Source organism: Dasypus novemcinctus, chromosome 21 (genome assembly GCF_030445035.2).
Source record: "Dasypus novemcinctus isolate mDasNov1 chromosome 21, mDasNov1.1.hap2, whole genome shotgun sequence".
Taxonomy (NCBI): domain Eukaryota; kingdom Metazoa; phylum Chordata; class Mammalia; order Cingulata; family Dasypodidae; genus Dasypus; species Dasypus novemcinctus.
The window spans coordinates 8,374,823-8,400,973 of NC_080693.1; the positions used below are offsets into that span (position 1 = coordinate 8,374,823).

The 26,151-nt window shown below is 39.5% G+C and overlaps 1 long non-coding RNA gene and 1 pseudogene across 1 annotated transcript in view; both read left to right on the forward strand.

Annotated features, from left to right (window-relative positions):
- The window catches only part of LOC101431679 (uncharacterized), a 287,514-nt gene extending 264,772 nt beyond the window's left edge, over positions 1-22,742 (forward strand). The window contains exon 6 of the long non-coding RNA XR_011646728.1: positions 22,657-22,742. This is a non-coding gene — a long non-coding RNA (uncharacterized lncRNA). The remainder of the gene's footprint in view (positions 1-22,656) is intronic.
- Positions 2,840-13,542, forward strand: LOC131274901 (proteasome subunit alpha type-3 pseudogene; annotated as a pseudogene).
- Positions 22,743-26,151: the final 3,409 nt, after the last annotated feature.

The window sequence follows — 26,151 nt, forward strand, 5'->3', positions numbered from 1 at the left end:
AAAATAGATAAAGGGAACATCCTCATAATCAAGTCATTTGTGCTTAAGAGGACCTGGTCAATAAAGCAGCCAGCACAATGGAAGAAAACATTTGGAAGTTGAATGAAAATGAGAACAAAACATATCAAAACCTGTGGGACAAAGACACTGCTAAGAGAGAAATTTACAGCCTGCAATGCTTATATTAAAAAAGAAGAAATAAGGAAGCAGTTGTAGCTCAAGTATTTGTGCACCTGCTTCCCACATACAGGGTACAGGCGTCAATCTCCAGCTCTGGTACATAAAAACAATCAGTCAAAAAATCAGAGCTAAAATTGAACTAACTGCACATCTGGAGGAACTAGAAAAAGAACAGCAACCTAATCCTAAACCAAGCTGAAGAAAAGAAATAGTAAAAATCAGAGCAGAAATAAATGAAATCAAGAACAAAAAACCCCATAGGGAATGGGAAGCAGCTGTGGTTCAATCAGTTGGGCTCCATCTACCATATGGGGGGCTCTGGGTTCGCATCCTGGGGCCTCCTTATGAAGGCAGGCTCCCCCGTACTCTGTGGTGAGCCGCCAGCCCTGGCACTGTGGAGTGCTGCCAGCCTGCAAGCACCGTGGAGTGCTACTGCCCACAAGTGCCACAGAGACCTGACACAGCAAGGTGACACAACATAAAAGGGAGACAAGAAACAAAGAAACAAACACAGAAGAGCACACAGTGAATGGACACAGATACCAGAAAACAGGCAAGCCACAAAGGGGGGTGGGGTGGGGGGAGGAAATAAATAAAAAATAAATACAGACACAGAAGACCACACAGTGAATGGACACAGAGAGCAGACAGCAAGCAGCCTGCAAGGGGGGGATATGGAATGAATGAATGAATGAATGAATGCAATAGGGAGAATCAACAAAAAGAAAAATGAAAACTTGGTTCTTTGAGAAGTTCAACAAATTTGACAAATCCTGAGGGAGAGCAATAATCAAAAAAGATGCAAATATATAAAATCAGAAATGAGAAGGACACATTACCATGGACCCTGCAGAAATGAGAGACCAAAAAAGGATGCTATGAACTACCGTGTGCAAAAAATGAGACAATGTAGATGAGATGGGCAAATTCCTAGAAAACATACAAACCTATACTAGGGGTTCTGAATAAGGGTTCGACACTCCCGCAAGGGTCCATGGAAGGATTACAGGGGCTTGATAAACTTGAAGGAATTTTGAATAATCCTAAATTTTAATTTATTTTTATTTTTATTTTTTTAAAGAGTATTTATTTATTTATTTATTTATTTATTTATTTATTTATTTCTCTCCCCTCCTCCCCATCCCAGTTTTCTGTTCTCTGTGTCTATTTGCTGCATCTTCTTTGTCCGCTTCTGCTGTTGTCAGCAGCACGGGAATCTGTGTTTCTTTTTGTTGCATCATCTTGTTGTGCCAGCTCTCCGTGTGTGTGGTGCCATTCCTGGGCAGGCTGCACTTTCTTTCACACTGGGCGGCTCTCCTTACGGGTGCACTCTTTGCGCGTGGGGCTCCCCTACGTGGGGGACACCCCTGCATGGCAGGGAACTCCTTCCATGCATCAGCACTGCACATGGGCCAGCTCCACACAGGTCAAGGAGGCCTGGGGTTTGAACAATGGACCTCCCATGTTGTAGATGGATGCCCTAACCAGTGGGCCAAGTCCACTGCCCTAAATTTTAATTTAAAGACATGCCCATGTTAAGGGTCAAAAACTCTGCTGCTACATTCTGAGATTCATGGTTTTCACCTGACTGGCAAAGGGGTCTGTGGAACAGAAAAGATAAGAACCCCTGACCTCCACTGACTCTAGAGAAAATAGGAGATCACAACAAACCAATCACAAGTAAAAAGATTGAAACAGTCATCAAAAACCTCCCAAAGGGATGTGGATTTGGCTCAACTGATACAGCGTCTGCCTACCACATGGGAGGCCCAGGGTTCAAACCCAGGGCCTCCTGACCCATGTGGTGAGCTGGCCCACATGCAGTGCTGATGTGCGCAAGGAGTGCCATGCCACACAGGGGTGTCCCCAGCATAGGGGAGCTCCACTCACAAGGAGTACACCCCATCACGAGAGCCGCCTACACAGAAAAGTACAGCCTGCCCAGGAGTGATGTTGCACACACAGAGAGCTGACGCAACAAGATGCCACAATAAAAAGAGACTCAGATTCCCGGTGCCGCTGACAAGAATAGAAGCAGACACAGAAGAATACACAGCGAATGGACACAGAGAGCAGACAACTGGGAGGGGACGGGTGGGAAATAAATAATAAATCTTAAAAAAAAAAACAAAACCTCCCAAAGATGAAAAGTTCAGGATCAGATGGCTTCACAGGTGAATTCTTCCAGTCATTCAAAGATGATCTAATACCAAACTTGCTCAAGCTTTCCAAAAAAATTGAACAGGAAAAAATGCTACCAAACTGATTCTACGAAGCCAACATCACCCAAATATCAAAACCAGATAAAGATACCACAAAAAAGAAAATTATAGTCCAATACTCTAATGAATGTAAGTGCAAAAAGTCTTCAACGAAATACTTGCAAACGAAATAAAAAATCACATTAAGAGAATTATCGCCACAAGCAAGTCGGTTTTATCCCAGGTATGCAAGGGTGGTTCAACACAAGAAAATCAATTAATGTAATAAACCACATTGATAAACTGAAGAGGAAAAATCACATGATCTTCTCGAGTGATGCAGAAAAGGCATTTGTCAAAATACAGCACCTTTTCTTAATAAAAACACCCAAAAGATAAGAATAGAAAGAAGCTTTCCCAATATGGTAAAATGCATATAAGAAAACCCTACAGCTAGCATGGTACTCAATGGTGAAAGGTAGAATGTTATGGGAAACTGGTGTACCTATTTGTTGCTTCCTGTTATTATAGATGATGTTGCAATTTCTTCCTGTTATTGTAAATGTTACCTTATTGTAGATGTTGCAGATGCTTCCTATTGTGAGCTGATTGCAGCAGTAGAAAGCTTTCCTGCTGAGATCAGGAACAAGATAAGGATGCCCACTGTCACTATTGTTATTCAATATTGTACTAGAAATTCAGGCTAGAACTATTAGGCTAGATAGAGAAATAAAAGGCATCCAAATAAGTAAGGAAGAAGTAAAACTTCCACTATTCACTGAGGATATGATTGTATACCTAGAATCTCCTGGGAAATCCATAACAAAGCTACTAGACCTAATAGACAAGTTCAGCAAAGTGTCAGGATACAAGATTAACATGCAAAAATGAATAGCGCTTCTATACATTACTGGTATGCAATCTGAGAAGGAAATCAGAAAAAAAAATCCATTTATAATAGTAACTAAAATAAAATATTTAGGAATAAAATTAAGCAAAGATATAAAGGGCCCATATTCAGTAAACTCCAACACATTGCTGAAAGAAACCAAAGAAGGCTTAAATAAATGGACAGCCTTTGTTCTTGGACTGGAAGGCTAAATATCATTAAGATGTCAATTCTACCCAAACAGATTTACATATTCAGTGCAATCCCAATAAAAGTTTTTTTTTGCAGAGATGGAAAAACCAATTATCACATTTGTTTGGAAGGGAAAGTGTCCCTGAATAGATAAAAAATGACTTGAAAAAAGAACAAAGTTGGAGGACTCTCACTTTTGGACTTTAAAGTATATTACCAAGGGGAGCAGATTTGGCTCAACTGATAGAGTGTTCACCTACCATATGGGAGGTCCAGTGTTCAAACCCAGGGCCTCCTGACGAATATAGTGAGCTGGCCCACATGCAGTGTTGCCGTGCTTAAAGAGCGCCGGGTCATGCAGGGGTATGCCCCATGAAGGGAAGTCCCATGTGCAAGGAGTGCACCCCCTAAGGAAAGCTGCCCCACATGAACAAAAAGCACAGTCCACCCAGGACTGACACAGCACACACAGAGAGCTGATGCAGCAAGATGACACAATGAAAAGAGACACAGATTCCCAGTGCCGCTCACAAGAATGCAAGTGGACACAGAAGAACACACAGAAAATGACACAGAGAACAGGAAATGGGAAAAATAATTAAATAAATAGAACTTTTTTAAAAATAGAAAAATAAAGGATAATCCTGAGCCAGTGGTAAAAACAGCATGGTACTGGCATAAAGACAGATTAAACAAAGGAAACAAATTAAAAATTCAGAAATAGACCCTCACATCTATAGTCAAGTATTTTTGACAAGCCTGTCAAGCCTTCCCAGCTGGGCCAGAACAGTCTACTCCCTTGGTGCAGGGAGAACTGGATATCCACAGCCAAAAGAAAGAGGATGCCTATCTCACACCTTACACAAAAATAAATTCAAAATGGGTCAAGACCTAATATAAAAGAGACAACCATAAAAATGCTAATAGAAAATGTAGGAAAACATCTTTGACCTCTTGTGACCAGTGGTAGTTCTTAAACTTTACACCCAAAGCACAAGCCACAAAAGATAAAATAGATAAATGGGACTGCCTCAAAGTTAAACACTTTTGCACCTCAAAGGATCTTGTCAAAAGGGTGAAAAGGCAGCCAATTCAATGGGAGAAAATCTTTGTCAATCACATATCCAGGCTAGTGGAAGCATTTTGACCCTGGAATCCCAACACCACCTGGTAGCTTTAACACAACGAGCTCTATCCATACTGGGTATGACCTGTCAGCCTCTACATTCCCTCCTGATGGGAGAGTTTTCAAGTTGAATATGCTATGAAGGCTGTGGAAAATAGTAGTACAGCTATTGGAATCAGATGTATAGATGGTGTTGTCTTTGGAGTAGAAAAATTAGTCCTCTCTAAACTTTATGAAGAAGGTTCCAACAAACGGCTTTTTAATGTTCATCGGCATGTGGGAATGGCGGTAGCAGGTGTGTTGGCAGATGCTCGTTCTTTAGCAGACATAGCAAGAGAAGAGGCTTCCAACTTTAGATCTAACTTTGGCTGTAACATTCCACTCAAACATCTTGCAGACAGAGTGGCCATGGATGTTCATGCCTGTACACTGTACAGTGCTGTTAGACCTTTTGGATGCAGTTTCACGTTAGGGTCTTACGTTGTGAAGGATGGTGCACAGCTCCACGTGATTGAGCCATCGGGTGTTTCATATGGTTGTTGGGGCTGTGCCCTTGGTAAAGCCAGGCAAGCTGCAAAGACAGAAATCGAAAAGCTTCAGATGAAAGAAACGACCTGCCATAACGTTGTTAAAGAAGTTGCAAAAATAATTTACATAGTACATGATGAAATTAAAGATAAAGCATTTGAACTAGAGCTCAGCTGGGTTGATGAATTAAGTAAAGGAAGACATGAAATTGTTCCAAAAGATATAAGGGAAGAAGCAGAGAAATATGCTAAGGAATCTTTGAAGGAAGAAGATGAATCTGATGATGTAATATGTAACATTTACATCTGCTTTTTTTTTTTTTTTTTAAGATTTATTTTTTTTTATTTATTTCCCCTCCCCTCCCCTGGTTGTCTGTTTTCTGTGTCTTTTTGCTGCGTCTTGTTTCTTGTTTCTTTGTCCGCTTCTGTTGTCGTCAGCAGCACGGGAAGTGTGGGCGGCGCCATTCCTGGGCAGGCTGCTCCCTCCTTCGTGCTGGGCGGCTCTCCTTATGGGTGCACTCCTTGCGCGTGGGGCTCCCCTACGCGGGGGACACCCTGCGTGGCGTGGCACTCCTTGCGCGCATCAGCACTGCGCATGGGCCAGCTCCACACGGGTCAAGGAGGCCCGGGGCTTGAACCGCGGGCCTCCCATGTGGTAGACGGACGCCCTAACCACTGGGCCAAAGTCCGTTTCCCTCTGCTTCTGTTTTAAATGTCTATATAGTCCCATGTAAATGATTTAGCCCGATGGATTATTATATACCCACTAACAAATTGTCATTAAATTTTTGTCTTATAATCATTGATGTTTGCTTAATATCTGCTAAACAAAATTAGTGTGGGCAATTGAAAACCCAGTACTCAGAATTAAAATGCCTGCTTAAACATTCCTTAGAGGCTGTTGGATCATATGAATTTAAACCCCAGTCCACCAATGTAGAAGCTAAAAATAACTGCTGGGCTGTTGTTGCCCAGTTTTGTATTTAAATAATTGTTGGTTATCCTCCTCTATTAAACGTTAGGTGTAATTTAGAAAAACAGATCCTACAATGTGTGAATCAAGAATGTTTCTCTTTTCCTTTATTGTCATAAGGAGGAGTGGACTTAAAAATTAAAGATCCTAATCTGTCACTTTAAAAATAAATCACATATGCAGTGAGGGTTTAATATTCAAGATATATAAAGAAAATATACAACTCAATAGTGAAAAGACAAACTTCCCAATTAAAAAATGGGCAAAAAACTTGAAAAGAAAATTGTCCAAAGAAAAAATACAAATAGTGAAGAAACACATGAAAAAAAATGTTTTTCATTTTCAGTTAGGGAAATGCAAATCAGAACTACATGAGATATCATTTCACACCTATTACACCGGCCACTCTTAGAGTTGGAAAACTAAATGTTGGAGAAGATATGGAGAGATGGAAACACTTATTCACTGTTAGTGGGAGTACAGAATGGTACAGCCATTGTGGAGGAATGACCGGCGCCTCCTAAGGAAGTTGAATATTGACCTAGCATGTTACCTGGCAATATCTTGACTATGTATATGCTTGGAATACTGAGAGCAGAGACAACAGACATCCGGACATTGAAATTCACAGTGGCATTATTCATGAATGCCAAAATTTAGAAACAATCCAGGTGTCCATCAACTGATGAATGGATAAACAAACTGTGATGTATACACATAATGGAATATTATGTAGCTGTAAGAAGAAATGAAGTTGTGAAGCATATGACAATATGGATGAACCTAGAGGACATTATGTTAATTGAAGCCAGACACAAAAAGACAAATACTGTATGATTGTGCTATTATGAAGTAAATATAAAATGTAAACTCATGAAGTTAATAAATAGAATATAGGTCACCAGAAAAGAAAATGAGGGTACAGAATGGAAAGCTGCAGGTTAATGTATGCATAACTGGTAAAAAGATTACTTGTAAATCTTTGGAAATGAATAGAAGCACATCATGGTGTTTGTAATTAGCTGAGTTCTATATGGGTATGACAGTGGTTGAAAGGGCAAGTCTAAGGTCATGTACATTACTAGAAGGAAAGCTAAAAACTGTAACATGGGACTTCATAAGACAGTGAAACCTCATGTAAAGCATGAATGTGGGTGATATTGCATGTGTAAGACCGTTTTTGCAAAATAAAAATACAAATATACTAGAGAGAAAGGAAAAGAATAGCAGCTTTGTACAGCAGGGGAAACATAGAGAGACTTAGAGGGGATGAGGTTTTTTTGGTTTGTTTATTATTATTATTATTATGAGAGAAAGGAAAAGAATAGCAGCTTTGTACAGCAGGGGAAACATAGAGAGACATAGAGGGGATGAGGTTTTTCTGGCTTGTTTATTATTATTATTATTATTGGAATAATGAAAGTGCTCTAAAATGACTGATGTAATGAATGCACAAATATGTGATTAAATGGAATACCATCGATCAGTTTGGAACAATTTATACTTTATTAATATGTGTCAATAAAATTGATTTGTTTAAAACAGTGCTAAAATAAAAGAAAAAATAAGGAATTTTAGTCTTCAAAAGACAACATGGAGAAAGTACAAGTCAAGCCAACTAGTGGGAAAATGCTTTTGCAATCCATATACCCAAGAAAGGACTCATGGCCTTAATATAGAAATAACTTTTACAAATTAATAAGAAAGGCAAAGAGCCCAGTAGAAAGATGGAGAAAACACTTGAAAAGGCCCTTCATAAAAGTGTATTAACAAGTGGCCAATTAATGTATGAAATGAAGAATCTTCTTCAGTCACAAGCTTGTTCTTTGTCTTTGTTTTTTGGAGGCACCAGGAACCAAACCTGGGATCTCCCTTGTGGGAAGCAGGTGCTCAGTCACTTGAGCCACATCCACTCCCCCCTCCCTTTTTAAAAAATTATATATTTCCTCCAGGGGATTCTAGCTTTTTGTCCATAGAGATCCAGTGCATCTGGGTCCCTACTTAATCTTGAGGATCCAGAAATTTCCTGGTACAAAGAATTTAGTCAATAAGTATGTATTGAATTAATAAAGGATACAAAATGTTTGCAAAATATTATGAGATTTTAAAATTTTAAATGTACGATAAATTCAGTCAAAGTGAACAGGGCGCGTCCCACAGAATGAAGCCTGGCCAGCTTTAGCAGCTGTGTAATCAGGGTGTCCCTTGAAATGTAATTCTGATTAGGTTTATGAACTGTTCCTCCCTGTATAAAGGGAAGACAAATAGAGGAGATTTTTAACCAGAAAAGAACAAGATGGAGAGTACAGGACTTTAGTAGAAAAGCCAAGTGCTGCTTTCCTTTGGAACCTACCTTGGAATCTAGTTGGCTTCACTCCTATGGTTTCAGTTCTGGTTATTTTTCCACCTAATTATTATGAGCCAGCTCAACTCCGTTCCCATTTTGTAAGTCCTGTCAATTTCCAGACTTTTTAAAAAATCAAAAAAATATTTCAAAATCTTTAAATTTATTACTGTTTACTTCTATTATACATTACTTTATCTCTCATGCATTTCTGCCAACCTTCTGCATAGAACAGCATTTAGTTTCTATCTGTTGCTGCACAAAAGTGAGTCCTTGTGTGGTGTGAACGAGAATCAATTAAGTGGCACTGGGATTTCTAAGAAGAGAAAAAGGTTCTTTAACAAAGACAGGAGGACAGTCCCCAAATCTGTTGGAAACTGAGGCACAGTGGCCTCACAAGGAGAGACGTGCTGTCTCCCTGCTAGTGCTGCCTCCGTGGCTATGCTTGCAACCTAAGGAATGTGGTAATTAAGAGTTCCAAGCAAATGGGATGAAGCTGTTCAAGGCTGCAAGAAAAGATGAGCACATACATTTTGTAGTGAATAGAACACTTAGACTTTGTACCTTGAGATAAGATTTTTTCAAACTCCTTAGACTATGGGTAATGCTGCTTGATGTCATATATGCTATGTGTTACTGCTTATTGGTATGTAGGCTATGTGTTCCTGGTTATTGGCAAGTAGGCTATGTATTCCTGCTTCTCATCATGTACACTGGGGTATATAGAGAGCCCCTTGTAAACAATAAAGTTGTCTGAGAAGTTATTACTTGCAGACCCTCTGATCCCAGCTCTCTCGTTCTTTTTCTCTCGCTCTCTTTTTCTGTTTCTTTCTCCCTTTTCTCTTTCTTTCATTCCCGATGCCCTCTGGGTCCAAATCTCCAACACAAATCTATCTCTCTGAACTGGAGAAAACTTCAGTGTTTTATAACATTAAAACAGACAGGTAGATTTAGATAATAAGGTTAGAGATAGTTTAATCTCTAGTAGGTGCAGGATGATTGCATACTGAGCTCATTTGAAGTTTAAGGTTCAGGCTATTGCATATATTAGGCACAGGCCAACTTTGATCAGAACTCACTTGGTCAGTTCTGGGCTGAATTGTATTTCTTCATTAATAAATATTGAAGTCTGAGTCAGGAGTATCAGACTCGAGGGTTGCAGACAAAAATAAGGGCATACATGCTGGGCCAGTCACAAGTTATCCTATTACTTTCTAATTAAAGGGAAAAGATTGTGCAATTATAAAACATAGAATCATCATCAAAGAAGCAAGTCATAAGAGGTAAAGTTCAGTGAGTTACAACAGTTCCAAATCATTTCTTCTGCCTACATTACAATATATCAGAAAGTTAAAAAGCATTTAAATAATGACTCAGCAACTATAATATTTGTTAGCTTGTGATTACAATTCCCCCATTTTCTTTGTCCATTCCTCAATCTTGAGGGATATCTGGGCAATGAATGCTTGAACTTCTTCATGCTGAAAAGGGGCATCGACACTATGAGCTAGAGGCATGAAACTGCTTTGCTTACAGATGGGTGTCTTCCTGAGTTGCAGGTTCTCATTCTTGGAGGGACTGGAAACCCTGGGTTTCAGGACTCAGCTGGAACAAGAATAATCCAAGGCTTTAAGTCTCTGAGAAGTAATAAGTAAATTGAAAAATAGAGGTTTAAATTAAAAAGTAGGATTATGAGCCGGGGATTTATATGTGAATATGACCAGGTCTGAGGGAGTGTTGATTTCATATGATTTTGTAGCTTGATCATGGTGTTTGGGTGTCCCAAGGGCCCTTAGGAGCACCTCTGTTTGAGGCTTTGCATACTGTGGCAGTTTGTGATATTTATATCTGACTGAGACCTCCAGAATGACTTCTTGACACTACTTGAAATCTCTTAGCTATAGAAACTTTTTATTTTATTTCTTTTCTCCATTTTGATCAAGATCATTCTCTGAAAGCATTTCTGATCCCTAGGTGCCAGGGAGGCTTATTCCTGGGAGTCATGTCCCACATAGGAGAGAAGGTAGTGAGTTTATCTGCAGAGTTTGGCTTAGGGCTAAGCCATATTGAGTAACAAGGAGATTTCCTGGCTGTGTCTGTTAGGCATCAATTAAAATTAAGCCTAGTTTTTTTGTTTGTTTTTTAAGGCAGTACTAGAGATTGAACCCAGGATTTGTACCTGGATAGCAGGGGCTCAACCACTGAATTACACCTGCTCCCTGGACTTAGTTTTGTCTTTCCAAAAATAAGGTTTATAATTGCAAGCTTTAAGACTGAGGTCTTGGCTCATTAGCACATTCTCTTTTATGAGGCAATGTTCATCCCTATTAGATATTCTTCCCATGGGATTCCCTGTTATAAGTTTAAATGAGGATAATCTTCTTACTAACAGCAGTGGATGTTAGATTTGGTTCTTGTAAAGGTGTTTTTTTTTTAAACTTACAGTTTCAGTAAGATTGAGAGAATAGCAGGAATTCCTCAGATGGGGACGTTTACAGTTCTATGCTTTCCCTTTCTAGTTCCATAAGGGAATTCACAAATTCTTTTTCATTTTATGCCTAAAACACTTTGAAATGCATCATGGTATTACAGAAACCTGTACAGAATACTAAGATCTCATCTGTTATTTTAGATTATATGTCAAATAAAGTTGAGTTAGGTTGTCTAAATAAACTTCTTGATGGGTTAAATCAGATCTTGTGCAACAGAAAGTTTAGATTTTTGATAAAATAGCTCTTCCCTCCTTGGTCTCATATAGAAATTAGAGTTCCAATATATAGATAGTATGACCTTTTACACTGGATTTTTACTCACTTTATTCTTTAACCATATCAGCCCCATTCACCTCTTTGATTGAACTTGGATCCTTTCTGTAGCTTCTTTAGTAAGTTGTATGGAGTTGACTTTTGAGAATTAATGCTGCTTTTTCAGCACCTTCAGAGCTAGATAATTTTAACACCGAGTCTCAGGTGTCACACAGACACCTAAAGTTTTAGGGAACTTCGAATTATGCACGAAGAACAAAAGCATCTCAGAATATGAAAATAACAAAATCCAGAAACAAGTGTGATTGCTGTAAGAGAATACAATCTAGGCTTTAATTTATGTATTTTTAAAATATAATAAACTTTATTTTAAAAGAGGCTTTAGATTACAGAAAAGTTACATCAGAAGTATAAGGGATTCCTACATATCCTACCCTGTCCCCTTCTCCATCTTCCCCTATTTAAAATATCTTACAATTCGGTGATAGTTTCATTAAAATTAATGAGTAAATATTGAAGCATTGTATATTAGTCAGGGTTCTCTAGGGAAACAAAACTGACAGGAGATATCTGTAAATAATATGAAATTTTATAATATTGTCTCACATGACTGTGGAAATGCACAAATCCTAATTCCATAAGGCAGGCTGCAAACCAGGGCCTGAGTGGAAGTCCTTGATGAGCTCTCCAGGAGACACTGACTGTCTGAAGTAGAGATGGAATTTCTGTCTCTAAATCCTGAAATCACTTCCCCTTTCAAGGTTTTCAACTGATTTGACGGCACATCACTCACTGCTGATGGCAGTCTACTCATTGATGGTAGATATAACCAGCCATCTGTGCAATCAACTCACTATGATTAAAGTCCGTGAAATGTTCTTCTCTTACAATTAGCCCAGTGCTTGTTTGACAAAACAGCTCGGCACCATTACCTGGCTGACTTCATACACTAGCCTATCATACATGGCTACTTACCAAAGTCTATAGTTTACATTGTGGTTTTAATTAATTCCAATGTCCCCAAAATGCTCTATGTTCCATCTATTACTCCCTCTCCCTCCCTTCAGAACCTCTGGTAACCATTATCTTTATATCAATGTTACATGTTCTTCTATTGCTACAATATTAATAGTTTACTTTTTTACGGTTGCATTCCCCCTGATGTTTGTTCATTCCTTAACCTTGAGGACTTTGGGATATGATGTCAGCTCTGCCACAGATTGAGAGGAGGCTTAGATCTTATGAGGCAGATGGAAGGAACTGTTTTGCTTTCAGTTCTAGATAGTCACTGTTTTTCTGGGATGGGGGTTGTTCATCATTATCATTTTGTGGGTTGACCTGGGTGAATCTGATGGACTGGAGAGTAGGTGTTGGCTGCAATTCTACTGAGTTTCAGTTCTCAACTAGAATATGTACAGATCAAAGATTTAAGTCTCTGATACATATATTTAATGGGTAGAGTGCTAATTACAGGTTCACATAAAATGGATAGAAGAACCTTGCTTAGGACAATTATAAATGAGTCTAGCATTGTTACATTGGGGAAATAGGTTCTCATATTCCAAGATAAGGCCCAACAACATGATAATGATTTCAAGAGATTCTGTCCTTGCCTATACTATGCAGAGGGCTCCAGAGCCCTCAGCAGCACCCCTATTTGAGGCTTTGTTTACAGTGGCAGTTAGTGCAGTCTGCCTGAGACATGCATGAGTGTAACTACTGGAATGACATGCCCCAACTCAATATAAAAGCTCTTAGCCAAAAAAACTCTTGTGTATTTGATGTTTCTCCCTGTTTTCAAGGTCTTTTTCCAAATGTATCACTGGTTGGTGCTTGGTATTAATAATCCCTTGGTGCCACAGATGCTCATCCATGTAAGTCATGTCCCATTCTAGGGTGGAGAAGGTAGTGTGTTTATTTGCTCAGTTTGGTTTAGAGAGAAGCCACATTTAAGTAAGAAATAGGTTTTCAAGAGGTAACTCAAGCAATAATTACAAAGAAACAGACACAGAACATTCCTACAATTGTATTTTCAACCAGAGACCTCCACCTCCCCAGCGTTCAACCGTTCCTTCCTAAGCCCTCCCCCAAGTTCCACTATAGTCCAACCCACCCCTCCAACCATGCTCACTCTCTCAAATTCCTGTGCCACCATCACCCCCATCCACTGCCAAACCACCACCTTTCACCTTATCATAGGTTATTCCCAGATTGAGGGTTGGCTCACCACTCTCTACTCCCTTTATGTCTCCTGGTAACCTGTCTTCCAGACTATCTCCGAGAGTCTGTTCAATATGTTTGGTCATATCAATGAGGTCATGGAATATTTGTCCTTTAGTGACTAGTTTACTTAACTCAACATAATGCCTTCAACATTCACTCTTGTTGTGTGCGTCAATACTTCTTTCCTTCTTACCGCTGATTAATATTCCATTATATGTATATACCACATTTTTCTCATCCATCCGTTAGCTACACTTGGGTTGCTTCCAAATTTTGGCAATAGTGAATAATGCTGCTATAAACATTACTGTACATATATCTGTTCATGTCCCTGCTTTCAATTCTTCTGGGTATATACCTAGTAGTTTGATTGCTGGATCATATACCAAATCTATAGTTAGCTTCTTAAGAAAATGCCAAGCTGTCTTCCACAATGCCTGCACTACTCTACATTCCCACAGCAGTGGATGGGTGTTCCCATTCCTCCACATCCTCTCCATCATTGTAGTTTTATGTATTTTGGGTTGTTGTTTTTTTTTTAAATAGCAGCCAGTCTAATAGGTTTAAGATCATATCTCATTGTAGTTTTGATTTGCAATTCCCTCATAGCTAGTGATGCTGAGCATCTTTTCATGTGCTTTTTAGCCACTTGTATTTCCTCTTTGGTAAACTGTCTATTCAAGTCTCTTGCCCATTTTTTAAATGGGTTGTCTGTTTATTTTCAAGATGTAGGATTTCTTTATATATGCTGGATATTAGTTCATTATCAGCTAAGTGGTTCCCAAATATTTTTTCCATTGAGTAGGCTGCCTTTTCACTTTCTTCACAAACTCCTCTGAAGGACAGAACTCTTTAATTTTGAGGAGTTCCTATTTTCCTTTCATTGCTTGGTTTTGGGTGTGAAGTTTGTGAAACCATTTCCTAGTAAAGATCTTGTAGATGCTTCTCTACATTATCTTCTAGGAGCTTTGTGCTCTTGGCTCTTATATTTAGGTTTTTCACCCATCTTGAATTAATTTTTGTATAGGGCATGACATAGTGGTCCTCTCTCATTCTTTTGGATATGGATATCCATTTCTCCCAGCATCACTCTGTACCAGTAGGGTGGGCTGGGTGGTCTTGCTGAATATCAGTTGGGCATACATTTGTGGGTCTGTATCAGAACTCTCAGTTCGGTTCCAGTGGTCAGGATGTCTATCCTTGTGCCGATGCCATGCAATTTTGACCACTGTGGATTTATAGTGTGCTTTAAAGTCATCTAGGGTGATCCCTCCAATTTTGCTTCATTCTTTTTCTATATGTTTTTGGCTTTTGGGGGCCACTTGACTTTCCAAACAAATTTCATCACTGGCTTTTCCAGTTCAATAAAAAATGCAGTTGTAATTTTTATTGGCATTGTGTTAAATATGTAAATCGGTTTGGGTGGGATAGACATCATAATGATATTTATTCTTACAATCCATGAACACAGAATAGTCTTCCATTTATTTAGGTCTTCTTTGATTTCCTTTTTTTAATAATGTGTACAAGTCATTTACATCCTTAAATTTATTGCTAGATATTTGATTCTTTTAGTTTTTATTGTAAGTGGAATATTTTCATTCACAGACTGCTCAATATTACTGTAGAGAAATTCTAATTTTTGCATGTTGATCTTATATCCTTCCACTTTTCTGAACTCATCTATCAACTCTATAAGCTTTGTTGTATATTTTGGGGACACTTTCTACATATAAGATGGTATCATCTGCAAATAGTGAAAGTTTTACTGCTTCCTTTTCAATTTGGATTCTATTTATTTCTTTTTCTTCTGGCTCTAAATCTCTTATGAGAATTTTCTAAATGAAGCTATTTTTAGAAATAAAAACATTTGACAATTAATTTGTATTGAGGACATCTACTACAGACCATAAGAGAAGTTTTGTTCTGTTTCACCTTTTCACTTTGTGTTGATGATGAACCTTTGACATGTACCTGACTGCTTGTGCTGTCAGAGAAACATCAGAGTAAAACAATGTAACTGACAAAGAAATTTGTTTTCTTTTTCTGTGACATATAATATCTTTAAAATAACTAAAACCATGACTAACAATATCATACTCTTGTCTTGTATCATGAAGATCATTATCATGACATAGCATGAACAGTGAGAACGTTATTAACTCTCTAGGAATTTTATACAAACTTTATTTATATAAATATTTTACCCTAACAAATTTAAACAAACAAGGGTTAAAAATCTATTTTAAAATTTGTCATGCTTCCTAAACACCTCCCATGTAATTCATAACCTATTAAATGAACTTTATTTTTAGCACCTCACTTTTTGGAAGGTGAAAGAAAAAAATTAGTTGCAATGGTTTGAAATAAAAAGATATTCCATAGGGTTTGACATTGAAAAAGCAAAATGTCAAAAGTTGTCAGGTTTAAACATTATGTTAAAGAGGAAAATGGGTTACTGTAAAGAAATGCTTGGGTTTTTTGCTTAACTAAAGTTAAGAAAAGACTTAGTTCTTTAAAACATGAGACTATTTTATTAACCATGGACCTGAAAAAATTAACATAAAGTAGTTATTTTGATAAGACACAGACTTTCTGCCTTTTACACTGATTATTCAGAAAAAAAGTCTTTATAGTGTCTTCCTAAAACAGACCAACAGTGGAACGGATGTAGCTCAAGTGGTTGAGCACCTGCTTCCCATGCACGGGTTCCCACGTTTGATCCCCGGTAGCTTCCAAAAACACAACCATAGCAAACAAGCAAACAAATGAAAAAAAAACCAACTCAGGGGAGCTGGTGTGGCTCAGTGGTTGAGCGCCAGCCTCCCACATAGGAGATCTGGGTGTCAGTTCCAATCCTGAGTACTCAAACAAACAAAAACAGACCAATAAACCAACAAATAATTTCTTTTTTTTTTTTTAAAGATTTATTTATTTATTTAATTTCCCCCCCTCCCCTGGTTGTCTGTTCTTGGTGTCTATTTGCTGCATCTTGTTTCTTTGTCCGCTTCTGTTGTCGTCAGCAGCACGGGAAGTGTGGGCGGCGCCATTCCTGGGCAGGCTGCTCTTTCTTTTCACGCTGGGCGGCTTTCCTCACGGAGGCACTCCTTGCGCGTGGGGCTCCCCCATGCGGGGACACCCTTGCGTGGCACGGCACTCCTTGCGCGCATCAGCACTGTGCATGGCCAGCTCCACACGGGTCAAGGAGGCCCGGGGTTTGAACCGCGGACCTCCCATATGGTAGACGGACGCCCTAACCACTGGGCCAAAGTCCGCTTCCCTAATTTCACCTTAATAGAGAGAAAACCAAGTTTCAGTTTTTCATCAGTATATTATTTGATAGTAAGGTTTTTAAAATTTTTAAACATAGACCCATTAAATCTTTCCCATCTTTGACCATAATTTCATATTCCATGAACCTTCTTTCACTTTCTATATCTATTGAGGTTTTGTCCTACATTTTCTTCTTTCTCATTCCATAACAATCAGTCATTTTACTTCAGGAAAAACTACTTTCTTTTTCCTTAATCAAAATACATACTTAAGGTACCAAAATTGAACTTGACAGAGTAATATTAAATGCTTAAGACGCCTTAGTTAAAGCACTTTGAAACAGTAACATACAATCATTTAGCAAAGATGAATAGGTATTACCCTGTTTCCCCCAAAATGTATCATATATGATTTAATTTTATATAAATTTTGAAATCTATGAGGATATTTTGCCTCTACAGTTTTGTTAAATGCTTGGAATTAGTTATAAACACAATTTAATTCATTGGGAGCTTGGAGAGAAATTTTTTCTTAAGTGAATTACTTCTATTTCCTTAAAATGCAGTGTAAGAAAAGACACTGCTTTCTTAGAGGTGAAGAGTATGGGTGGGTGCTGTGATTTTTGGGGTTGTCCGGGTTGTTTACAGTAACACAAGTATTAGTGCCCTGAAATCTAGTGCCCTAGGGTAGGTTGGGGCTTATTTAGCTGCTGTTTTAGCTTGAGAGGATTTTTTTCTCCATTCTTTTTCTTTTAAAATAATTTTGTCTATGTAGATACACTGACATTCACCAGCAGTTCTGTAAATCAATTGGCAAAAAACTGAGTAATCACGCTTATAAATCTAAATAAGATTGAAATATTTGCAAGACCCACTGGGTCTTCAACAAGATTTAGGAAATATTCTTACAGAAGGGGATTTAGCCTCACAGGGCCCACTGGATGGAATGGAGGAGAGTATGGGCCATGATGTGGACCATTGTCTATGAGGTGCAGAGGTGCCCAAAGATGTACTTACCAAATCCAATGGATGTGTCATGATGATGGGAACGAGTGTTGTTGGGGGGGGGACGGGGGGGTGGGGGGGGTTGAATGGGACCTCACATATATATTTTTAATGTAATATTATTACAAAGTCAATAAAAAAAAAAAGAAGGGGATTTAGGCTATGTCAGGACATAGAGAGATAAGACAGGAGGATTTCAAAGAGCATCAAAAGCTTGACTCCCCCAATTTCTAGGATTCCAGGAGTTTTTATTCATTTTGGAGCTACAAAATGTTCTAAAATTGATCGTGGGGATGAAATCACAGCTCTGTGATTATAGCGAGAACCATTGATTATACACTTTCGATGGATTGGATGGTGTGAGAATAAAACCGATTTGAAGGGAAAAAAAGGAAGAAATTATATCCATGCAAAATACCTGCAGGAAGGATTCATCTACCATCCTGTGAAAGGTAAGCCTCAGCTGTATGAACCTGGTCATTCAATATCAAATCTAGGGTAGGTTAAGTTAGGAGGTCAACACAACCACCTGAGTATAATTAAAGTTGAGATTAAGCATTCCCCCAGCAAAAGGCTTTGGGAAATTTTTGATTTAGTGAAAAATTAATCTGACCTCAAAACCATAATCTGAGGTCTTATAAAAGGATAATTTCAGGGAGCAGATGTGGCCCCAGAGGTTCGGTGCCTGCTTCCCACATGGGAGGTCCCAGGTTCAGTCCCCGTGACCTCCTAAAAATAAAACAAAACAAGAAAAAAACAAATAAAAAGACCAACTCAGGGGAGCTGATGTGGCTTAGTGGTTGAGTGCTGGCTTCCCATATATGGGGAATCCTCCACCCCAGTACCTGAAAAAAAAGGTTAATTTCATAAAGATGGAGCATAGTCATAATCTTTGAAACATAATGAACTTTTCAAAATCATTTCAGTAGTTAGAGATAAGATGTTACAAAAGACAAAATCTTTGCCTGCAGAGAGTAACATTGTGTGCATGTACATAAAAGAATCTCTCTGGAGTCCCAAAGACATTGCTCACGGGGATAGAGCTACATTTGGGTGGGATGGCTGGCAGGGTACAGCACATTTGTCTGACATGAAGCTGTGTTTACAGAACAGGCATGAAAAGCACTGCGCCCACTCAGACTGTGTGTATAGGAGCACTGGATATACTGATGGGCATGAATGCCTTCTCCAGCCACCCCTCCAGTGTGGCTAATGAAGAGCCAGGAAGTGCTCCTGTGACCAGCACCTGACTGAAGGGAAACATGTCTTATCTCAGAAAATATTGGAGAATGTGATAAGGAGAGAGTGGGCACTGTCTGAACTTCAATCCATCCCAGATTCCCATCAAATCTTGTGGTGATTAATGGCTGGTATCAGAACCTACCAGATTGCAGGTCCAGATTTAAACCATCTAGGATTCTTGTAGATGGATGCCCTAACCACTGGGCCAAGTCCACCACCAGATTATATATTCTTAATTTCAGAAGTAAGTATTAAGCAAGTCAAAATATTCCTTTTGAAAATAATTACTTTACAGAAAATCAAAATATTTTGCTTGAGTTTTCTTCACAAATAATTTTTCTTCTTTCTCTCAGGAGATATCCAAAGAAATTCAAATGTTTAGTTTCATATAAAATAGTTGAAATATATCCTATGTGTAGTCAAATCAATAATGGAGATATAGAATTCCTGGCACCTCTAATATTTTAGGCTTGATAAAAAAAATCTTTTCTTGAAAGTTACAGTCTCACACTGTATTTGTCAGGGCTCTCTAGGGAACAGAATCAATAAGCGATATCTGTCAATAGTAAGAGATTTTATCAGAGTCCCTCATGTGATTGTAGGATTGCACAAGTCCAGGTTCTGCAGGCAGGCTGCAACCAGGGGCTCCAATGAAAGTCCACTGAAGGTTCTTTTCATGTTTTTCATTCTAAATTTTTTTTAAAAATTTATTAAAGTTAATAGATCACATAGAATGTTACATTTAAAAAAATGAGGTTCCCATATAACCCACCCCCATCCCCCACCCCCATCATTTTTGTAAATTGTATTTTTTTTAAGATACATACATCCCAAAAAAGGTTATATGATAAAAAGCATAAGAGGTTCCCCTATACCCCCCATCCCCCCGCACCACTCCTCCCACGCTAACAACCTCCTCCATTATTTTGGCACACTCATCGCACTCAGCAAACACATTTTGGAGCACTGCTGCACCACATGGATTATAGTTTACCCTGTAGTTCACACTCTCCCGCAGTACATTCAGTGGGCTATGGCAGGATATATAATGCCCAGCATCTGACCCTGCAATATCATTTAGGACAATTCCAAAGTCCCAAAAAATGCCCCCACATCACATCTCTTCTTCCCACTAGGGAGTGGGAAGTTGCCCTCAGCAACTACTGTGGTCACTTTGTCCCCATCCAATGATACAATTTCTTCTAATAGTAGTTACAAAAGTTTTATAGTAGAATATCAGTAAGTCCACTCTAATCCATATTTTATTCCTCCATTCTGTGGGCCCTGGGATAGTGATGTCCACTTCACCTCTACACTGAGAGGGGGCTTAGATTCTACATGGATGATGGATGCAATTCTCATGCTTGCAGGTGTAGGCATTCTCAGTTCCCTGGTGTGGTGACTGACCATCTTCACCTCCCTGTTAGCTGACCTGCATTAGTCCAATGAACCAGAGAGTAGGAATTACAACTCTGCTGAGGCTCAGGGCCCTGCTGGCACATGGACAGTCCAGAGATTCAAGTCTCCTGAGTATACACCAATGCTAGCACCAACCAAAGGTTCAGTAAAAGTGACAGAAGAAGCATGTGTAGAAAGGTCACATCTGAGTCCAACTCCATCACACTGAAGAACACAAATTCCAAAGTAGGGCCCACTGACATGGTACTGAGCTCCAGAGCTATCTGCCATGATCATATCCCTGTGGGCCTCTGCAGCCCTCACAGAACCAGTACCTGGGGTTGTATCCACTTTGGCTGTTTCTGGGGTCCTCCTGAGGAGTGTGTAATCATAACCCCTCTGATGACCTCCTCTTTTTTGAAGACTCTGTGCCATATAAACTCATTTGTCTTTGCCATTTCCCTGTTTTAGTTAAGGTCAAAAAGCAATTTTTAACACATGATCCTACATATGGGTTGAGATATTCTGATGGTCTGAGTTGACCCTTTCATTCAAAGTCTTTTTCTATGTATAGCACCAGCTGGTGCTTGGTAGTAATCCCTCAGCACCAGGGAGGTTCATCCCCAGGAGTGATGTCCCACACTGGGTGGAACGTAATGCATTTACATGCTGAGTTTGGCTTAAAGAGTGGCCACATTTGAGTAACATGGAGGCTCTCAGGAGGTAACTCCTAGGCACCCTGCAGCTCTAGGCCTAGTTCATATTTCAGGCACACAGACTCATAAGCATAGTCATCAGTATCAAGGGCTCATTGTTGGAAAATCCTTCTTTGTTTGTCTTTGCCATTGCACTTGGGGGATTGTTGCTGTTTTGTGCTGAATGTGATAGAGCTCCCCTGGCTAGGAACTCAGCACTCCCTCAGTTGTCGTTTGTAACTGCTATCCAGACATTTTTATGTTCCCTGTATACATGCCCTGGAGAACTCCCTTTCAACCATGTGCCCACCATTAATAACACCCCACAACAGTGTTTCTCTCCTGCCATAGTTGAACCTCTCTTCCACTGAAGGTTCTTGATGAGTTCTGGGAGTCGTTAGCTGTCCATAGATGAGTTGGGAAATTCTCACTCAATGCTGGCATCACTTCCCCTTTTAAGGTATTCAACTGATTGGATAAAGGGTCACTCATTGCTGATGGCAATCTGCCTGATTGATGTAATTGTAAACAGCTATCTATGATTTACTAGAGCAGTAAAGTCAATGGTGACTAAAGTCCATAAATGCCCTTACATTACAGTTAACCCACTGCTTGCTTGACCAAACAACTGGTCACAATTACTTCGCTAAGTTGACACAATAGTCTAACCATCACATATACTATATTACATGGTTCATGAATCAGGATCATTTGATTCAGAAAACAGAAGGGTGCTCTGGAGAGGAAGTGGAAAAGGGAAAATCATATAAGGAGAAGGTGGAAGCAAATGAAGCAATGTTGTTTTTGGCTGATGTTGCTTCAGTTTTACATAGGGGGTGTCTTACAATGTGGGAAGCAGATATACATTGAATAGTACGGTTTGCTTGTCCATTCTGCTAAGCTATCTCTACGGGACCAAAGGAATTTTTATCACCAAGTATTGCTTATCTGCAGCTCTTTAGGATGTGTTCCATTTTCTCGGAAAGTCCCTGGTGGACAATTGTTTTTGACTTCTGGAAAACCCTTCTGGGAAAGGTGGTCCATTCCCAGCAATGTCCAATGAAGGCAGCCATTTTATTTTACTCAGCCAGCTTATAGGATTGTACATTCTTTAGGACATCAGGTAAGTCTGAATTGAAGAGACATGTATTGTATGGTATTTTTCTTGTTTAGTAAACTATGTCATACAAAAGCATGAAAAAATATATTTGCATTGACTAGGTATTGGCAGCATAACTATTATACATATAAAGAGCAACACTGACACTCCAGCATGAGAGACTTGGTTGTTTTACTCATCTCCCTGAAAGTAAAAAGCAGCAGTGATTTTCTTTCTGAAAGCACTGCATATCCCTGCCCCAAACCTTGAATCCACAAGACTGAGACCTCTGGATAGAGACGTGAATATTGCTTTGGTCATACATGAATTACAGAATGAAAGAACATAACCTATTTTCATTAACTGTATCTACCTCTTTTATATAATTAGAGGGAAATACATGTTTTCTGGCATAATTTGATTACATTTTTCTTCATTGGCACTGACACAGGATATGTCCTGTCTCACAAGCTTAATGAGGTTATTAGAAGCATAAATAGTAACCATCACAACTGATTTTTCTAGCACAAGCAAGCAGCTTTGAGCCCTGGAATGTTCCGACAGCATCTTCAATAAGGACCCAGTATCCCTCAATTCTCCTTACATTTTGGCTCTGGCGAGTACCTGAAAGAAGTTTCCTCAGGAGTGATGAACCTCCTTTACTGTGTAAATAATGACCTGAATGCAGATATTTGGGGTCAGGTATCAGGGAGCCAGTGAGGTTATTGTAGAAAAGGAATTACTCTGGAATTTAATCCATATGTAATGGTTGGATGGGAATCTGCCTTATATTAGGATTCTGAGGGCCGTTTTGCTATAATGAGTCCCAAGAGGGAGAGAGAAAACTGGGAAAAATATAAATAAATATAGATGAGAAATGTCATCACCAGATGAATGGACATGGGAAGACTAACAGTGTCAGGGGAGAGCCAGAGAAGAGAGGAATTCTGAAGATTTGACGTTTAAACTGATACTGCAGGAAATGAGTAAGTGGTGCATGGGATTGGGAGGTGGTGAGTGACGATAATAGTGCTCAGTGCAGAGAGAATAACGATGCTCAGTTATGTTTGTGTTGTGCTGAAGCTATTGCTTGACTAAGTCCTGACAGAAGTAACCTTTCCTACTGATTTCCTATGGAAGTTTCTTTTTTCTTGGTTTAAAAACACCATCCCCTGGCGGCGGAATTACCCCAGTGGTTAGGGTGTCTGTCTACCATATGGGAGGTCCATGGTTCAAACCCCGGGCCTCCTTGACCCGTGTGAAGCTGGCCCATGCGCAGTGCTGATGCGCGCAAGGAGTGCCCTGCCACGCAGGGGTGTCCCCCGCGTAGGGGAACCCCACGCGCAAGGAGTGCACCCCGTAAGGAGAGCCGCCCAATGCGAAAGAAAGTGCAGCCTGCCCAGGAGTGGTGCCACACACACGGAGAGCTGATACAACAGGATGATGCAACAAAAAGAAACACAGTTTCCCATGCCACTAACAACAGAAGCAGACAAAGAAGACAACACAGCAAATAGACACAGAGAACAAACAACCAGGGGCGAGGCGGGGAGAGAGATAAATAAATACATATATAAATCTTAAAAAAAAAAACACCATCCCCTTTATGTATATTGGTAGGAAACTTTTCTCATCTTATATATAGTAAGGAGATGATTAGATGATCTAATCCAAGATCCAGAATATACCTTGATTTTATCTTGCACTTTATAACTGGAATAAACTGGTTCTGTCAGCAGGAACATGTGCACTTAAGAGAAGCCTGACCTAAAAGTTAACTTTCCTTCATTAAAATAGTAAAAAACACTTACAGCTACCATTGCACCGCCATTTTCTTACATGCAACGTATGACCAAGTATGTTCTTTTTTTATATAATTTCAAATCACATCATAACATATATTTTGAGACTATAAATATATTCCCAATGCAAACACAAAACACTGAGAAAATTAAACTTAGAAATAGGGGAAAAAACATTATCAGAATGAAAGGCTTTCACACTCTCTTCTTAATTTAATACAATGAACGACTTTAACAGATTCTCCAATTCAGTATGTTTTAAACAGCATATGCTCAGCTAAGACCTCCTCCTACCTCACCCAATCTCACTTAATCAGCCTCAATATACTAAACCAGCCCCACAAAATCACATAATGCTCAGCCCAGCTTTCAGCTTGCGGAGACTGATTTGAGGAAATTAATGTCCTCAGGTCTGCAATGGGCTGGCCTTTGCTAGTAAACTATTTTCTTGACATCCTCTTGTCACTGAATTGGAATTATGCACATGGGTCAAAAGGACTCTGTCAAGCAGTTTCAGTGCTGACTGGGAATTTCAAACATTAATTCCTGGATGCCGAGAAAATCGGTCATTTTCATTGTTATATTTTAATTTAGGTGCCTGTAACTGTTGGGGAAAAAGAAATAAAAATAAAATAATCTCTCAACCCAGAAAACCTGTCCACAAAAGTAGAAGAGAAAGAAAAACACATTTATTACTGAATAAAGCATTAAATAAATTGCATAAAGCATTTCTTGAATAAAGCATTAAACCAGAACAGGATGCATCACAGGCAATCCACAAGAATTTGCAAAGACAGAAAGAAACCTCATGGTTTGTGTGTAGCTAAGAAGATACATATTTACATACACATTCTCAAGCTATTTCTTTATCTTCAGGTGAGAGGTAGGTTCACAATTTGGAGACAGGAACAGTCCCCACCACTACCTCCAGGATTTATACTCCTCCTTTACCATAAAATGGGAGATATTTTGATTGCATTTTATTCAAATGGCTTCCTTCCTTGAGGAGACCCTGTGTTGTGGGGAAATCTGCTTTATATACATTTCTAAAGGACAAAGAAGGAGGCATTGCTTACAAGTGTTGTTTTCTAAAGTAAATACTAAGATGGGAGTCTGAAGGTTGTTTCTTCCCTTATGTTCAAAGGAAGAGAGTTTCTTATGTTTAAGTTTGTATTTTTATAACATACAGGCACACAGAGATAAAATTTGAGAAATAAACTCCAGATGATAGTTGTAGAGATGGAAGTGATGGAAATGTCATCAGTAGAAAAAAATGGGCCAGAGAGTAGTAAAGTGTATCAAAAGAGGAGATAGGAAATGTTGCTTTAGTTTGCTAATGGGTGCCAATGCAAAAATACCAGAAATGGTTTGGCATTTGTAATGGGAATTTATTAGGGTAAAATCGTACATTTCCAGTGCTGTGAAAATATCCAGATCAAGTCATCATCAGAGATGCCATCTCTCAAAAAGTTGGCTGCTAGCAGATCCAGTACTTCTGCCACGTGTCAGGGCTAAAGGCCACTGGACTCTGCTTTCTCCTCCAGGCTCAGGTTCTCCCCAGCTCAGCTGGGGCAACCAGGCATATGGGTCATCTCTGCTGGGCTACAGCTCTTCACTTAGGGCTGCTCTACTGAGCCCAGCCTCAGCCTCTCTCTCAGACTCTTGTGGTTTCTCTGTCTTTCTGGGCTGTAGGCAATCCTGGAGTCCTCTGTCAAATGACAGTAAATGGAAGATGTTTTTCTCTGTGTGCCTCTGCATGTTTCTCCCATTTATAAAAGACTCCACTAAGAGGGCCTAGAAGCACCCTGGTTAAGCCTCACTGAAGAGTCAAAGACCCCCCAGTGGAAAGTGGATTTGGCTCAACAGATAGAGCATCCACCTACCACATGGGAGCTCCAGGGTTCAAACCCAGGGCCTCCTGACCCACGTGGTGAGCTGGCCCATGCACAGTACTGATGCGCACAAGGAGTGCCGTGCCACACAGGAGTGTCCCCCGCATAGTGGGAGCCCCACTCCCACAAGGAGTGTACCCTGCATGGAGAGCTGCCCCATGTGAAAAAAGTGCAACCTGCCCAGGAGTGGTGCCACACACAGAAAGTCAATGCAGCAAGATTACGGAACAAAAAAAGAGACACAGATTCCCAGTGCGCTGATGAGAATACAAGCAAACACAGAAGAACACACGGCAAATGGACACAGAAAGCAGACAACTGTGGGA